This window comes from Castanea sativa, chromosome 6, assembly GCF_040712315.1.
Source record: "Castanea sativa cultivar Marrone di Chiusa Pesio chromosome 6, ASM4071231v1".
Classification (NCBI taxonomy): Eukaryota; Viridiplantae; Streptophyta; class Magnoliopsida; order Fagales; family Fagaceae; genus Castanea; species Castanea sativa.
This window is the reverse complement of record NC_134018.1, coordinates 35020188-35025303: the sequence shown is the minus strand read 5'-3', so window position 1 is coordinate 35025303 and position 5116 is coordinate 35020188. Positions and strand designations below refer to the sequence as shown.

General features: G+C 35.8%; 1 long non-coding RNA gene across 1 annotated transcript; it reads left to right on the top strand.

Moving 5' to 3' along the window:
- Positions 1–1222: 1222 nt before the first annotated feature.
- On the top strand, positions 1223–3572 carry LOC142638190 (uncharacterized). The gene is made up of 3 exons (XR_012844992.1): positions 1223–1515; positions 2918–3069; positions 3161–3572. It is a non-coding gene; the product is annotated as an uncharacterized LOC142638190 (long non-coding RNA).
- Positions 3573–5116: the final 1544 nt, after the last annotated feature.

The window sequence follows — 5116 nt, the reverse complement described above, 5'->3', positions numbered from 1 at the left end:
GATTTCGAAATCACTTGGTTTGAAACAATTTAAAGAACAAAAATCTTTTTAGAAAACTTACTTTGAAAGTCAATTATTTTCATAAAATAGTTTAGTTAAAAATCATCTTTTAAATGGGATTTGGACATTCAAAATGTTATTCGAAATTCGAAATTTCTTTTAAAACATTATTTAAAAGCCAATTAAAATTTCTCTTTCAATAGTGTAAAAATGCTTTTTGATAAACTTTTAAAAAATGTAAGCTTAAAAATATAACTTTGAAAATCTTTAACTTCTAAGAACCTAAAGAGCAAGACTTGTGCATATTATGCATAATTAATTACCGCACTCAAATCACTCTGAAAGTCTAGCCAAAATAATCTCCAAAGAGCCTCAAGACACTCTTAAATCGGACCTATAATCAATTATGGAAATTACTCAATATCCTCTACAAAATATAAATTTTACTAAACTATAAAAACTGACTCACTAGTAAAATACTTTGCTGAACTAATGATAGCACTAATGCAAAGTATCTCTACCCAAAAATGTGTTTTCCTTGAATTTATCAGAACGCAGAGGCAGCAGCTAATACCTTAGAGTTTAAGTTGATATACATAACCCCAAACAAACCATATTATATATATATCCACCATAGAAAACTTTACAGCTATCCTAATATCCTAATATGTATATATATATATATATATATATATATATATAACACCACACTGGCATAGCATAAGTCCTAGAGGCAATGAAACAACAGCCGAATTATTTGACTTATAGCATAATTTCAAGGCAAGGTCTCAGAGGCAAAACACAATAGCCACCTTCTTTGACTTCTTCTTTAACCATTATATATATATATATATATATATATATATATATATATATATATATATATATATATATACACAAATCCAACAGAAGGACAGTAGCCACCTTCTTTGACTTCTTCTTTAACCATATTATATATATATATATATATACCAATTCAATGGAAGAAGAATGGCCGAATTGTTTGACTTCAATCTAGGATTCTATGTACAAATCCAATGGAAGACTTAAACAAAAATATTGATTCGTGAAATCCCATGGCTCAAATCTAACATCTACTCCAGCGGCAAATCTAAACGTTAGAATATAAATTTTAGGATCAAAATCAAATTTCTAAACAACCTAATAAAATTTTAATTTATCTTGTTTCTAATTGAGAGAAATCTTACCTTGAACAATCTGATTGTCTCTTCAATTGTACGTGCTCTAACTCCAAGGAAAACACCTCTTAGCCTCTTAGCCTCTTAGATAAAACCCTGACTATCTCTTCCTCTATTCTGTAGCTTGTATTATAAAATGTGGGCTTAGTGGGTAGTGAGCTGCAATAACAATTAAAAGAAAGCCTATAGCCCAACAATTATATTTTAAGGAAAACTCTTAAATAAAAATTAAAGATTATCGGTGAAAGCAAAGTTCGAAACTTCTCTTCTACTGCAAAAGTCGAAGACCATCTCTAGCAAAAATCAAAGATTATCGGTGAGTTTTTGTTTTTGTTTCTCAGTTGTAGTGCTCTGCTTCTCTTGCTCTGTTGGTCTTCATTTTGTTTTCTCTCTCTTGCTCTGTATTGTTTGAATTTATATTGATTAATCTTCATGCTCTGTTTGGTTGCTGAGACACAGAAATTAATTTGGAATTTAATTGAGAGAAATCAATTTTACTGTCACAAGAGGAGGACTATGTTATGATTGTCACAATTTTATGGAATCCCTTTTTATCCTATTTGTTTTTCCAAACTTTTGAGACGTTTAGGCCTCTGAATTTCATGCTTTGTATTTTCTACGACAAAACTATATTTTGGAGAATTTAATGTTGTGACTGTGCAAAGGCCTAGGTAAATGAGTTTAGAAATAAAAGGAGATAGAACATTGAACTTTTAGGTGCAATTGTGAAACTTTAATTTTACCTGATATTTAGACTGCTCACTGGCAGGAATCAATCACAGAAGTACACACATATGTAGTGAAAGTAAAATGTGAGGTTCACCATGCCTGGCCTTCTGCTGATGCCATCCCTACTTTAGTAAAGGTGGAAATCTGAAAGAATTTGGTATTGCCAATAGTTGCTGGTAGTATACTTGAGTTTCATAATCTATAAAAATGGCTGGAATTATATGTGGATTTCAGTTATATGTAGGAGCTTATTGTCATGGATGATCTCCTCTCCACTATTGATGGAATTGAAGGACAATATATCCAAATGAAAGAAGTTCACGGAAGGCGCAATAATGTATAACTTGGGAATGCTATTTTTAATAGGAAATGGAATGTGCATTTGTTTTTTATTGTTGGATTAAAATGGTGTTTGAAACTTACCTATCAAAAAGAAAAAAAAAATAATTAAATGAGTCAAACCATGCTGAGTTGCCATTTGAAATCCTTCAACTAACTTGGGTTTATTGTATTACGTTGAGTTAAGCTTCAGCCTCTCTAGCAGACTAGCACTGGAGTATTTTATAGATTGGATTATTGCTACTAATTAGGTAATGATTAAATTGGATTGTGCTTGGTGTGTTTGGAAGTAGAGTTAATAATTTTGTTTATTAAAGTTCATGGATTTTTTTTTTTTTAAGTGCATAAGAAACAAAATAACTCAGCTAATAAGTATTGAAACCTAAAAGGGCTATGCTGGATCCTATGCCTTAAATAGTTTTACTATATTAAGAAGTGAAGAATTTGATTATGCATATATTTATCAGACATGCTGTGCCTAACCAATACATATTACAGCAGGAATTTGCCAAAAGATTTTCCCTTTTTGATGATGAATCTGTTTGTTGAGTTGAGGTCCCACTTCAAGAATGACCTAGTCAATCATTCTTTTGCTGCCTTTGTGATATTTGTTTTTTTTACTATAATTGTTTATTTTGTGCTATGTGCAGAGGTTGTGGTGTTTGAACTAATGTCGGAAGGAAGTAACTACTACTTCAGCTCTAACGGCCATCAATGTGACATGGATTGCTGTGTGGTTAGGACATCATTGAAGCTCCTTAACTTTGGTAGGAGGTTTTATGGTTGTAGGGAATGGACGCCGGTGAGTTTACATTTGTGTTTAGTTACATTGTTTGTGATATGTCATAAATTCCTTCATTTCACCTTAATTGATATTGTCATGTACGCTGCAGGATGATGATTGACATTGTAAATTCTTTAGATGGTTGGACAACAACACCTCAAGCGTGGTGCGGAAACAGCACCTATCGTGATAGCAAAGTTCAAGAGGCTAGAGAATAAGGCAATGCTTGCTACTGAGGGTGAGAAAGAAGCACGTGCATCACTTGAAGAAGCACGAGAAAGGGAAAGAGTTGCAAAGCAAAAGGTAGAAAAATGTAAGGTTGCACAAAGGATTGCTGAAGAGAAGATGAACACGTATAAACAATTTCTAGTTCTCTCATGGGTGTTTTATTGTATTCTACTTATTTAGTACTAGGTTTGGGGATGTTGGAAGGAGTCAATTGTGTCTGCCATGAGAGTGTGGTGTATGTAATAGGCAATATGTAGCCCATTGACTTTGGACACATGACTCCAAAAATCTGCTGTAACACTTGACATTTTAATTAAATATGATGACTCTTTGATGAATATCTTTCTCCCTATTAATTTCAACTTGGTTAGAAAAGGTATCCTAGCTATCAAGTCCCATATATAAGAGTATCCAACAATCTGCTGTAGTTTTTCTTAGTTTACCAACAAATAACAAGTTGCAAGCTCAAGCATCCATTATTGTGAAGTTGTGCAGAACTCTAATACCACCTAAAAACTTTGTGGTGGGCCTTTTGTGCGATATTGGGCTGGTCTGCTTCCTGCCGTGCTAGGCCTAAAGTGTTCTGGATCAGGAAGTTGGGACCAGTCCAATTACAATCCACCTTGGTCCGGCTTGTGCACAAACGATGCCCCATTTTGCCAAGGCTTTGATCACATGCCCATGGCAGGCAGAGCTGCTATGGTAATTACGGCAGGCATATATAATAAAGATGATAACAGAGATTCGTGCACCATTTAAACAAAAGTAAATAATGGGTCATTACAAGAAACACATGTTTTATGAGATAGCAACAAAAATAAATACGGAACAGGTAGTAATAAGCTTATTGGATCACAAAGAAATATCAGTCTACCGTGTCGAGTTATGTTACAAAGTCAAAGTCAAGAAGGAAGCCATTTCCTCAATGCGAATAATCTCTCCGGCGAAGAAATTAACTGCTTTGAGGGAATGGGCATAAATGACTTGTGCCCAGAGGAGTATCTTGCCTTTAGTAGAGAGCGTGGTTTAAGAGGGAGAGGGGTAAATCATCCTATTCGATGCATGCTTGCTATGCTATTCTCTCTTTTCTTTGTTTTCTCCTTTTCTTCCCAATTCTTTCTTTCTTTTCTCTTTGATTTTTATCTCTTCGTTTTTACTTAGTTGTGGTGGTTCTATCCCTAGAGATTACTGTTACCCTCCTCCCCCCTCTTCTGTGCACAGTGAGGATTCTTTATATAATTCCTGTCGCGGCTGGTTTTTACCATTTTAGTCCTTAACCGTCTTTGTCTGGTGTGAGTGTCCTTGCCGACCATTACTGATTGGTCAGTCGCCCAGCCAGCGCCACTTACCTGTGCTGGCCGTGCCACTCCACATCTCTAGACAAAGAAGACTATTTTCTTTGTTTGCTTGCCGTGGCATTCTTACCTGCCACGGTGTGAGTGCTCTCTTTCTCTCCATCCCTCATGACATCCACCTAGTGGTTCCAACTCAGCTTTGCTTCTTATGGGTAGTATGTCATCCCAACAAGACACTTCCTCCAAAAGAGCCTGAGCAGGAAACACAAAAATAGGTTTTCCCCATCCCCACCGCCAGACCATGCCTTCTTACCTCTGACCCATGACCCACCACTTCTTGTATTGGCTGGGTACAGGCTGGTGGTATTTGGGCCTTGCGCGTGCCTTACTCCCATGTTCGTCCAAAATTTGCCTACTGCTCATGCATTTACCGGGGTCTAAAGGTCCGTCTTCCTATTCTGTCGTTCGTCCTTGACTTCTTATGGCGTGGGCTGTTTTCCTGATTTCTCATTCTTTATGGCTTGCTCTCTTAGGGGCTGGGC